The following is a 13,631-nucleotide window of genomic DNA, read 5'->3' as shown; positions in this document are numbered from 1 at the left end:
CTATGTTTTATAAACCCCTTGTGGTGTAATTTTATCACATAATGTGTTGGTAGGTGCATTTGCCAATTGTTGATCATTGGTTTTTCTCTTTTTTTTTAGGGTGGAGGGGATGCATGTTGCCAATGCCTATTGCTATATTTCATAATTCTTTGCGAGGGAAGGCTCATTACAAATGTTTTTATTCTAGATTTTGAAATCGAAACATTGTTATGAGAATTGTGCATTTCACTTGTTAGCATAATAATTGTACACAATATTTGTTTTTGAACACACATACATATTTCACGATATTTGTATTAGGTATGTTGTGATTCATTTTTTTGTAACTCGTCTATAGAGAAGAGTTTTATGCAAAATCGGTTGTATTTGTATTGTTTTACTTGTTTTCCTATAAATTATTTATGTTGTGTTTGTTGTTGAGCACACATTCGTAGTGAAATTATTATTATTATTATTATTGTTATTATTTTTTTTTTTTTTTTTTGAGACATAATTGCTAAAGCATCAATGGACAAGTATATTCTAAACGTGATTTCTAAATCATCAATGGAGAAGCATTGATTTATTGTACAAAGCAATGGTACAGATGCAATACTAAGGCATTATAATTTATTTCATTTGAACAACTTTTCATATAATGTGGGAGATCATGTATTCGATAATATGAAAACTCTATTGCTTAGTAAAATATTAGCAATAAAAGATTTTAATGTCAACATATTTATAAATTAATCATATGACTCACAAGAGAATAAACAAACAAATTTTGGAAATAATATTTACAATTAAAATATCATCAATAATATAAACATAAACAATCTTATTATCCACATAATTAAAACTTGAAAGCTTCTTTTGCACAATGAATATCCTTTTCAGTTCTACATGTCTTATAAATGAATCTTTTCTCAATGTTATTTATGTTTTTTATTTCAGGGAAATTCTTCATTTGTGCATGGAAAGTTTTGATTCAGAAACAAAAATAATTATGCTTGGAATGAAGAGAGTACCTTTGAATGCAAAGACATTTAGATGAATATTCAAGTTACTCAAGGCTAATGTTTTCTTATGATTTCTCAAAGAAAATAGTTTCACGATCTTAAAAGCAGGTGAATATATTGTTATTACAAATTTCTTTTTTCCAAGTCACCAAGTTACTTGTAACCTCTTTGTTCTAGAAATATTTTCATTTAAACAATCATTTAGAGTGTTTTGTTCACTTTGTGTAGCTATCATGGGTCGAGAAACTACAACAAGTGTTCCAAAATGCATTGTCTATATGTTGTTTCAAACATACAAAAAGGATTTTGTAATCGAATTGGTTGATATCATTTCTAATGAGTTATATTTTCAGTTAACCAATTTATCCAAGATGAAAAGGTTCTTCATGATGGCATATGACATAATAGATTTGATTTCAAGTCATACCTTTAGCAGTTTTCATGTAATACTGAATTCAATGTGAATCAAGAACCAATGTAATAATGCTTTTTTAAACTTTTTTTCTAATTCAAGATGTTTTTATGGGGCAAATAAACTATATGAAAATTGGACATGAACCTCATTGTATATCTAAAAACACACAAGTTTTCCTATGGGGAAAAGGTATGCATGAAGAAAGAGAAAGTAATATGCTAATTCAAATATATAGGTTTCAAGGTAAGTCATTTCTATTGTTGAAATTTATTACAGATAGGTATTTTGTTGCTAAAATATGTAGGAAATACCTTGACTAGCAAGATGTATTTGAAAGAAAAAAATAAAATAAAAATCATTCCGTGTTTAGTGTTGGAGATATCACAATAAAAATTATTTCCCATGTCATAGAGCTTGCACACACATTGAACTCTTTTAACTTAAGTAAAGATGAAGAAATTAAATCTTTTGATGAATAGGGCCTACTTCACGCACTCTTGGAAAGAATTGGATATGGAAAATTGTTTGCAAAAATTAAATAATAGAGTGAACAATGTCAACATGCATCAACAAAAAAATAGAAACTAATCATAAATGTTGAATATATCATGGAAGTATCAAGCATCAATATTTCTGAAGATCAATATGTACATTGCATAAACAATACCCATGGAAATCGAGGGCTAATCATAAATGATAAACAAATCATTCACAAATAAGGCATGAGTACATTTCTATGGTAGTTTGTATATTGGATACACTATATTGATGTGAGTTCATCGTCAAGTGAGAACATTACAAAACATACTACAAATACGAAATTGATTTACGATAAGTTATCATATAACATGAAGCAAAGAAAGGTTGATCGAAGTTTTATTTCAAAAGAAGTGTATGTTATAGAATCAAACAATTTTAGAATTCATATAAACGAAGAAGTTGACAACGTTAAGCTACCTGATTGGATTGGTGTTTGTATTGATAAAACTCAAGAAATAATAGCGCAAATTTCCAATGAATATATTATTTTTTATGATTCTTTTGTCACATTGTAAAATGAAAATTATGAAAATAGCAGCATATAAATGAATAATGAGAAGGTAAATCTTCAAAAAATTAATGTTTTATACCAAACATAAATGCAAGTTGATTTGTGTAGAGTTGTAATCACATCGCTCATGGAGTTTCATCATGTTGTCAATATTGTGTTGCAGAGTCTCTTTGTCAATGGGAAGCATAAAACATAAAACTAAAAATAAGAATAAAGGACCAAGAAGATGTTATAGATATGGGTGCTTTGTTGATGACTTCATTAACAAAATGAACAACAATTCCCACAATTAGCTTTCACGACACATCTTATAGATTTTCTAAATCTATTAGTTTTCTTAATGTGGTGAAAACATATATTATTAGAAATATATGGTAATGATTACAAATCATTGAACATGCATGGAAAGTATGTTCTTATCTGAAGCACTTGGGACAAAGAGATAAGTCATTTATCAAGTGCGTCGAACATGCATGGAAAGTATGTTCTTATCTGAAGCACTTGGGACAAAGAGATAAGTCTTTTATCAAGTGCGTCGAATGTGATATCAAAGGAAATAGGTATTTCGTGAACAATGAGTTATTTAGAGAAAAGAGAGTAGGAACTTCCAAATTCTAATCGAATAAAGAAACTAAAATTTGGATGGTATCAAAGAATCAAAAGAATGTAAAACCTTATTTTTTAATATAAAAACATAGAGAATGGAAGGGTGGATGCATATGTAAAAGTTGTATAGAATATGAAGAATTTGAACAACCCACGTATTACATGTGGCTCTGGTTTAATTTCAAGAAAAACATTAATATTTCAATTGGACAAACTGAAATACTCAAATGAATCATAATTCGATGATACAATTAATTTTAATACACATCAAGGCAAGGAATGGCTAATTGGATTTGTTCATGTTAATGAACACGTTTTCGATGCGAAACTACAACGCGAGATCACAAAAATTGAGAAAGATATATTTAGTCAAAGTGTGAGATTGCAAATTACAGTTGCTCCTATGAAATATTGCATACATAAAAAGTTAAAGAAATTGTTTCAGAAAACCAACTAGTTAACAATTAAGCAAAAAGGACATATGCTTTTACATAATGTAAGTTCTCTTAAATCTTGGAATGTTTTCTTTTCTGTTTACTGGTGATTAAATGTTTAGATTTTTGTATATTTTAGTATGAATTGAGTTAATCTCTGGATGAAGTTTTTTTCCTTTTCATTGTAATTGGATTTTTCACAGAACTGTTTATGCGATTCCATAAAGGTTTTCATAAACTCTTTATAAATCAAATGTTATTTTCTGTATTCAAAATCGTTGTGGTAGTTTACATGTGCACACGGTTTTCCTCCCATTTCTTTTTTTCCCATAACTTTGTTTCTGAGTCACATTATCATTTATTATATGTATTTAATAAATTATGAAGCAATTGTTGCTATTTTTCCAAAATACAGGAGTGCAAAGTTAAAGAGACAAAAGAACTAGAGTGATAATTGTGAGTATGCTAGTGAAATGCGATATCAAAAAAAGTGTTTTTATCGAGAAAATATCTATTAAGAGTAGTTGTATAGTGTTATTATTATTCAATTTGTATACCTTATTGTTAAAAACTCATTTCTTTGTGCAAATTCTAACATTGTTTATCAAGTTTTGTGAACAATTCGAACATAACTGTTCATTTGTTGATAGAAACGAAAATGGATATTCAGTAACTGTTTTTCATTGTCAGAAATTTGATTCGCCTTTGATGTTTATTTTTATCATAGCTATGGTAATTAAAATTTTAACTTTGATACAATTGTTGCTACATGAATGACATATTTTAGTTTGTTATAATACCAATAACAAAGACCTTTTTTTCTTAATTTGAATATCATAATCTAGGTTTGACCAATCTTTGCAATTTGTTCTATTCTCTTACTTGTAAACTAAAGAAAATGAACATTCACAAATTGTTTTCACAAATAAAAAGAATTTATATATAATCCTTGAAATCATTTAGTATTCCATGTAACATAATCTCTACTTCCAACTCCCCCCTGTACGGTCCTGCCTTTGTTGTTGAAAAGAACGTGCAACCGCTTTAATTCTATCATAGTTGAATAGATCATATACATGAAATTCCATTTAGCTATTATCGTTGTTAAAGATATAAAATAACATTTTTCTACTATACATTTTAATGGTATTCATTAAGTAGTGATTGCCGTCAATCTTCTAATTTTGCTAGTACTTATGGTAGATACATTTCATATGCTTTAGAAATCGATATTAGGATAATTTAGGACATTCACTCTGTAAAATTATTTCTCTATTTTCCAATTCTGGAATAGATAATTGTACTTTTGGCGATTGTACTCGTATTATTCAATATTAAAGAAAATTAGTTCATAAGATAAATAATAAAAATTTGATTTTGTAAGGATTCTTTTGAAAAAGTAAAAAGGAGCTTATGATTGTAGAATTACAACTTATCATATTCTCTTCTTTTCAATTTTCCTAATGTCCTCGAATATAACATTTTTTAAAGGCTACAATGACAACTTTGCATGAATAAGATCTTGAATAAAAAGGATTAAGTATAAAAATCAAATTTCATGCAAAGAAATAATTAACATTGTAACTGAGGCATGAAAAGTTATTTATGTTTATGCACATGCATTTGTTCTTTTCTACTAATGCTTTTTCTAGAGAACCAGTTCCACACAATTACTCCCACACAACTTTCTTCCCATAGCTATTTCCGTAGTTGCGAAATACATTCATAAATAGTAATAATAAAAAACCATATAATAATAATAAAAATGAAAATAACAAAATACAAATGCACATGGGAAGAATTGAAAAGAAAATTCATAATGCACAAAACTCTCTCGAGATTTCATTGTACTAACCCCCACATTTTGTAGAGCCTAATAATAATAAAATAGCCATTGGTTTTGTATACGCACAATCATGTTTGAACAACGTTTTCCAGCAGGATAATACTAAATAGTACTGTGCAACTCACTGCTAAAAAAAAACAACCTCACCATCCATATCCATATTGCATTCTCATTACAATCACAACATACCACTTAGTCGAGAAATATTTTGGGCCTAATCTTCAATTTCTTAACTATATTTATTCCACATGTTCTCTATCTATCATTAATTACATATAGATATGAGCTACTTGTTAGTACACCAACAATACCAACAAAAACTACAACAACAAGGGACACACCAACACCAACACCAAGAGTACACCCAGCGAATCCTCAAATTTTTCTCTAATCTAGGACAACTGAATCAAATGCTAAATATCGATTTATTAAAAGCAATATATACTTGGATTAACTGAATAAATATCAAGAAGGTATTTTGTAATATTGATAAATACAACCTTATCAATATCTTTGTAACTAGTTATGGCAACATGATTGCATGTGGATTTACTGAATGGATATTAATAGTAGTACTTGCTTTTAATTTATTTTTTCACACTATGTTATGAAACTAGTACATAAATGGATATATTAATGACCTAAGAAATGTCCTCTTCAAGGGAGAAACCTCCTTTACATTACATAAATTAACAATTCTTGAATTATACAAATGAAAGCACCTACTTTCTATATATAGGAGTCTAAGAGGTCACAATATAATCAGAGCCTGCAAAATAATAGTAATGTAAGGGCACAACAATAACAATAGTGGGCTTCTATGGGGCACAATAATAACAATACCGAGACTACATGGGCACAAAAATAACAAGAAGGGGGCTACCCTAACAATAACAATAAGGGGTTACACTATTATTATAGGGATGTAACATGCCCCTCTCCTTCAACAATGTGTTGCCCTCCACACTTGAGTAGTTCTAGATGCATCTGCATAAAATTATTATCCTCCTGTTGAGGGCCCTGAAATCAGGTCAACAACAAGGGGGATACCCACCCGGTCGGGAACCTGGTCGGCGGCTCCGTGCCCGTTTGGTGTAGCGGGTCCGACTGGGGATAACGGGACCAGCTTCTCGTTCTAAGGGGGTGTGTGTGTGTAGAGTTTGGTGATGTGTGTGTGTGTAGAATATGATAATGAAAATATGGAATTATTTCTAAGCTAATCTAGTTCTAAACTCTGAGACTAAATTTTATACTACTTTAATCTATCAAGAACAACACATCTAATCTACGCTAACCCGGGATAGAACTTTTTCCATTATGCGATCTAGAAAGATTTCACACAATAAATGGTAATAAAGATTATTCAGCTATTATGAGAATATAAATCAATTAAGATGAACCATCCTGCATAAAAAGTTAAGCAGAACGGTTGTGAACAGCATATGGCATAATCAGTTATTCATGTATTAAGCACAAATCAATGACTCCACCGTACAAAAGTGCCAAATGGTAGTCCACTCATTCATACGTTAACATATAAACAACATCAGCTGTATATTACTCTAAGAATGCAAGCAGAAACTCGTCAAGAGATAAAAGTACCATTTATGACTGACTTTATACTCACAGACCTGAAGCAATAATGATCTATTTCTACTTACTTCTAATGCCTACTAAGAGTACAGAAGTGCAACATCAGTAGCAGGTATTAAAATGCAAACATAAATAAATCTTGATCTGTCCATTCATCAAAAACCCCCTCCGAGGGTGCAAAAGTGCATGTTCTGAGGACAAGTCTTTTGACAAATTTCCGGACCCTTCTCCAATGCAACGAGAAGGGTTAAATACTACTAACTGGCTAATTTTAACTACACAAATTTAGGGAACAACTTCAAATGACCGCCCTTTTACTAAAACAAATTTATTTCTAAAAACTGAATCTAATTTCTAACCATTTCTTTATCTGCTCCTTAGTGCTGTAAGTGATGCGCTGTTCGCCGTGAAAGAGTCGGCTGCTTGTCCTTTCCTTTTGTTCAAGCTTGAAAATTAGAAATAACAAGAGCTGGCACCTCTTTCTGACAAACTAGAAGATATTTTTGAAAGTGTTCTTCTGGAGGAGTGTCTTCACGACGTGTATACTTAGAACAACTCAGATTTCTTTCAAACTGATTGTGCTGTTGCTATTTCGGTTTCCGGCCGTGCGAATGACTCAATGAGCTGGGGATTTTGTTGCCTGAACAATTTTCTCAATTGAAACTTGTTTCCATTCTTTGTTCCAGGCTTTTCTGAGACGTCTTTCCCCTTAAGCGTTTTTCTTTTTGCTTTACCCAATTTGGGACTCAGGATCTTTCATAAACGCTTTGCTTTTGTGCGCCTTTGACTCTGAGTCCTAGATAGCCTATTTCCATCAGCATTTGTTGAGTGATACTCCGGGATCCGCAGTCCTGCTGTATGCGGTATCCATCTACGAAGTCATCTCCTCTCTGTTCTTCTAGTTCTGGCGCTTTTCCTTACATGTTTCCTGCATATAGATTTATATCAGTTGCTGACTTATAGTTCACGTAAATGAAAAGAGACAGAAGAAAATATTGACATGAAAGCAATTAAGTTCTAATGAATGCATAATCATGTCACCCATTATGACTTGACTCTTCGAAAAACGCAACATAATCATCTTTGGATACACAGGCGTACAATCATTAATTTCCCGTAAGGTGCGCGCCTAATTTTAGGCTCACAGATCATGCCGAGGAATGCCTGCGACGAATGGCTTCTGCGATTTGCATCGCAGCATTGAAGATTGCAAGGTAAATAGGTGGCATCGCAACAATTGATAGTCTCACTTGTCGCACACCATAGATCGTAGGTCGCAGCTTTGCATGGTCGCAGATTGCATATCGCAATATCGCAAGGTCGCAAGGTTTTTCGCTTTGTCACTTTGTGCTGCTTATGCGACATTGCGATGTGCGACGTCGCATATCGGCCGTCGGCGGTTCTTTAGTTTTTCCCTTTTTGAGCGCTTTTAATGCACGCGATGCGATGAGTTCTCGCGTCGCTCCTCCTTAGTGTGTTTATGCGCTTTGGGAAAGCGCTCCTTTTTCCTTTGCGACGCGATATAGCTCTTAGGGAGTTGATACAAAAGATTTTTCAAACAAAAATATTTTTTGGATTTTTTGGTTAAGGGTCCCCCTTTGCTTGATGTTATTACTAATATCAAACAAAGAGGGGGGTTGTTGGTGACCACAACAATGGCGATTCACTGTGAAGAACCAGTTATCTCTGTATTTCTATTGACCGTTCACTTCCGAAACAACAAAAATTTTATATGTCTAAATTTTTTTATGGACAGATAGAGTAGATTGCCCCTCACCTTGTCGACGATATTTTGTCTCAACCCTTTTTATATCCCAATTTCTTGCTTCCTCAGGTTTTTTCTTGCATTCACATCAGACATTACTTGGTCTTGATAAAAGATAAAATAAGGTCTTCTCTCTGTACTGGCTTAAAAGTATGCTCATTTGTCGTAGGTAGAGCCTCTGCTGCCCGCAAGCGTCCATAGCCTCGACATGGTTACCATGTTATCCAACAATGATCCTTTTTCCTGCTTGAGGTTACTCGCAACATTCCAAAGAAAAATCCTTTTTGACACACTTTTCCTTTTTTAATTCTCTAAAGAACAATGTCTTGGTTTGGTGGCCAAATTATGACACAGTCATTCACCTGATTTACACTTTTGCTGAACAAGCCGGCTCGTGATGAGACCTCTTGTCTTTTGATTGCAACAATCTTAAGTCGTTGCCCTGTTTTGATAGACAGTATTGGCAAAGTCAGCAAGTTATAATATCTGTGATCATGATAAGCCGGCTCGTGATGAGACCTCTTATTCTTTGAGATATAGTGTTTTGTTTGGATTGTTTCTCTGAATGCTGTAATTTCCTTTTAGCAGGGAGGAAGTCATTGTTTTTCCTTAAGAAAGCTCTGGACGACAATAATAGAGTTTTTGAAAACAACAATTTTGCAGAGAATGCTTATTTTATTATTGATGATACCTTTCATGGTGCTTATACAAAACAATTCTTTTACCAGAGGTTGCTTTTGTCAAAGTTTTTTAGAGGTCGAAACGAGTATCGTAATCAAAGTGAAGTTAACTCTATTTGTCAATAATAAAATTCAGATTTTCAAAAAATTTTGCTATTTGTACAAGCGAAATCGAAATCTGATAGAGAATTGGCGTGCTCTTTCATGAATCCTTTTTAAATGATTATTTACAACGGGTTTTATTCATAAAAAGAGAAAAAAAAAAACAAAATAAAAACTAAAAACTAAATCTATCCTACAAAAATTAGAAGATTTCTCTTCTATGGAAAATATAATTTAAGAATCAGTCCATTGACAGGTAAAGAATCTCTCCTACCTGCCAGATCCTGCAACACGAATGTAGACGGGCCTACGACTTCTACAATCTGAAAAGGGCCAAGCCACAGCTTCTGAAATTTCGTATGTTTGCCCTTTTCTTCATGAGCCTTATCCCATTTCAAAACTAAATCACCCATCTGAAAGTTTTTTCTGGTTATGATGCTTGAGTCAAAAGAAGATTTTATTAGCGCTGGGTGATGAGCATGAGTTTTCCTAGCTTGTTCTCTTTGTTCTTCTAGTTTGATTATTTCCATTTGTCTTAATTGTAAAGTGGAAGTAGATACTTCATCGATATATTGCACTAAAGACAAAGAGGGAATGACTAGGTGAGTCGGAAGAACCACTTCTCTCCCATAAACTAAATTAAAGGGAAAAGTGCCGATTGAAGCTTTCTTTGTGATTCTATCAGCCCATAAAGCATTTACCAGCGCTTTGTGCCAATTCCTTTGGTTTTGGTCGATTGTTCTTTTGATAATTCTGATTAGGTTCTTGCTTGTTGATTCAGCCAATCCATTACCTTGCGGATAGTAGTTGGCAGAATATTTCAGTTTGAAACCTCTTTTAAGCGCAAACTCAGTCACAGTATTTCCAGAAAAATATGAAGCGTTATCAAACATTAATGCTGTTGGCAATCCAAACCTAGTGATGATAAATTGATCTATGAATTCAATAATATTTTCAGAATGAACTGTCTTGAGAAGAACTGCTTCTCCCCATTTGGTAAAATAATCAGTTGCTGTAAGGATATACTTATGCTGCTTAGAAGAGTGAGGAACGATCTCACCTATTATGTCCAAGCCCCATTGACTGAATGGTTGGTCGATGATGACTGGTTGTAGCGGCATGGACGGTTTCCTTTGTTTTCCTGCAGCAGTCTGGCAGACTTGGCATTTCCTTACGTGATTGTATGAGTCTTTGAACATCGTGGGCCAATAATATCCTGCACGCAAGATTTTATGTGCAGTCGCATCTCCACCATAGTGTCCGCCCGCTGGTCCATCGTGGAGTTCCTGCAAAACCTTTTTAGCTTCAGTTTTCTCAAGACACCTAAGAAGCACAGAATCGTAATTCCTTTTAAACAAGACATCATTTATGAGCTGGTATTGTTTAGCTTTTAATCTCAGAGCTATTTTCTTGGTATGATCCCGACGTGATGGAGCATACCCGTTCTTAAGAAAATAAATGGTGTTAGCATATGATGATTCTGCATCGTTTAGGCTTACCTCATACGTTTGTAACTCTTCAGATGAGTTCTCCGGGATTTGCGATGCTCCGGCTAACATCTTGCAGAAGCCTTGACCTCTTACGATGTTGGTTGGTTTGATCTCGAGATCATATTCTTGTAAAGCGGTAATCCAATTAGCTCTCTTTTCGCCCACGTCTTTCTGCACTAAAAGGTTTCTTACCGTCGGAAACGGTACTACGACTTTAGTGTGGGCTTTAAGCAAGAAAGGTCTGAAATATTTGATCACTTTGAAAACAGCATATGCTTGTTTCTCTACGTCTGAGTAATTAATTTCAGCACCTTGTAAGTTTGAGCTAAAGAATGCGATTGGAGCCTCCGCTTTCTCTTGATTTGCTTGGGTCAAAATCGCGGCATAGGATTTCTCTGAGTTAAAAGTGTATAAGGTAAAAGATTCCGAAAAATTTGGGGTGGCCAAAGATGGAGCATTGATGATAGCTTGTTTGATTAATTTGAACGCTTCGTGCTCATCTAGACCCCATTTGAAATTTGAATTCTTTTTTATCATATTTTGTAAGGGAGAAATAATACGTGAAAAATCCGGGACAAATCTTTTGACAAAATTGATCTGTCCAAGGAAGGATTGCATGGCTTTCTTGTTATGGGGTATGGATATTTCGGAAATTTCCTTGATTCTGTCGGGTTCTATATGAATACCAGATTTCGACACTATGAATCCGAGCAATTTCCCTTCGCTTAACGCAAAGAAAGATTTCTTTGGGTTGAGCGAAATCCCATACCTCAAGCATCTTTGAGAGATTTGCTTCAAATCTTTGAGGTGGTTGTCTCGTTTTTTGGAGTACACTGTTATATCATCCAAGTAAATCACCACTGATTTATTGACTAACCCTTTAAATGCGATGTCCATGGCTCTCTGAAAGGTAGCTCCGGCGTTGATCAGACCAAATGGCATCTTCCGATATGCATAAGTGCCCCATTTGGTTCGGAACGTAGTCTTTAACTGGTCATCGGGATGCACCAGTACTTGATTGTATCCTGAAAATCCATCTAGGAATGACATTAATTCTGAGCCTGCTACTGCCTGTAATATTTGCTCCATAGGTGGGAGGGGAAAGTTATCTTTCTGACAGGCTTTGTTGAGATTTCGGAAATCGATACAGATTCTAATGTCTTCGTTTTTCTTCCTAACAGGCACCATATTGGATACCCATTTAGAATGCCTGACGGGGAAGATTATTCTGGCTCTCAACAACTTATTAAGCTCAGTTTCTATCTGATTTTCTAGGTTAGGGTGTATTTTTCTGAGCTTCTGCTGGACAGGTTTTTCATTGTCAATCATAGGCATAACATGTTGAATGATAGAAGTGTTGTATGTTTTTAGTTCATCGTAATTCCAGGCAAAAACGTTTTTGTATTGTCTCAGAAGATGGATATATGCTGATTTCTCTTCAGGGGCTAGGCCGTGACCTAGGTTAACGTTTTGTGGCTTCTGATCGGTCCCTAGGTTTACTAATTCATAGTTCAGGGTAGAACTGCAAAGTTTAGTATTGGCGGACCTTTTAAACCGACTTTTCAGATCATATAAATCTTCTAACTTGACCACCGATCTCGGTATAGCATTGTCAGAGCCATTTTGTTGTATTTGATGATCATGATGGTCTTCGTCGATTATCTGATTTGAGTAGGATCCTTCAGAAGTAAGGAAATTTACGATGTCAGGATCGTCGTTGAACACTCTCCAATTGGTGATATTGTCAGGGATGGATGGTCTAAAGATTAATTCTATTGAAAACCTATCAGGACTAAAATCTTCAGAAGGGATAAGTCTAGAGGCTACATTAGCTAACAGGTCTGCGCTCACGTTTTGAATTCTTGGAATTGACGAGATGTTGAATGCTACAAAATGTGCAGTGAGATCTTGAACTAATGATTGATAATGCTTTAAATGACTTGACATGCAATGTATGGTTTTACGTACCTGTTTTACGACGATCTCCGAATCTCCAAAGACTTGAAGATACTTAACGTTTAATCTGATTGCCTTGTATAGGCCTTGAACCAAGGCTTCGTACTCCGCTGTGTTGTTCGTGCAATCGAACTCAAGTCTGAATGTGAGCATAATCTTATTCCCGTCCGGGTTAATCAGAACGCATCCTACTCCTGCCCCCTCATTTGATTTAGATCCGTGAAAATATAATTTCCAAAATAAAGATGTATTTACAGAATTATCTAAAAAACTAAAACATTTTGAGTCATCAGTTTGGGAGAAATTTTCAACTTGGGATAAAACTGAATTCTCTAAGTATGGTGAAATATGAGCATTGAAATTACCTAGGAAAGAATCTATTGCGTAATTGCCTACAATGCTGCTATTGTACGTTATGGCCTCATTTTCTCCTTCCAGTTCTGTCAACCTTTATCTGATTTGGTTTACCATTGTATGGTAACCACATGTGCGACCAATCGGTTGAAAAATATCCGTGGAGCTTTTCCGACCAGTCCCTGCTAAGAATCAAACCATAACTCAGGGATATCAGCTACTAGAATGTCGATAACCTGACACACTTTTGGGTTAGACGACAATCTTATGGTCACCTGATTAAGTTCACCAATCACTTCGACTTGGGATCGATCAAGCTGAACTATACGTACTGTGGA

Source organism: Pinus tabuliformis, chromosome 2_2 (genome assembly GCF_031772625.1).
Source record: "Pinus tabuliformis cultivar Carrire ecotype Pingquan chromosome 2_2, CPIR1, whole genome shotgun sequence".
NCBI lineage: Eukaryota > Viridiplantae > Streptophyta > Pinopsida > Pinales > Pinaceae > Pinus > Pinus tabuliformis.
The sequence above is the reverse complement of the archived record's forward strand: the minus strand, read 5'-3'. Positions refer to the sequence as shown.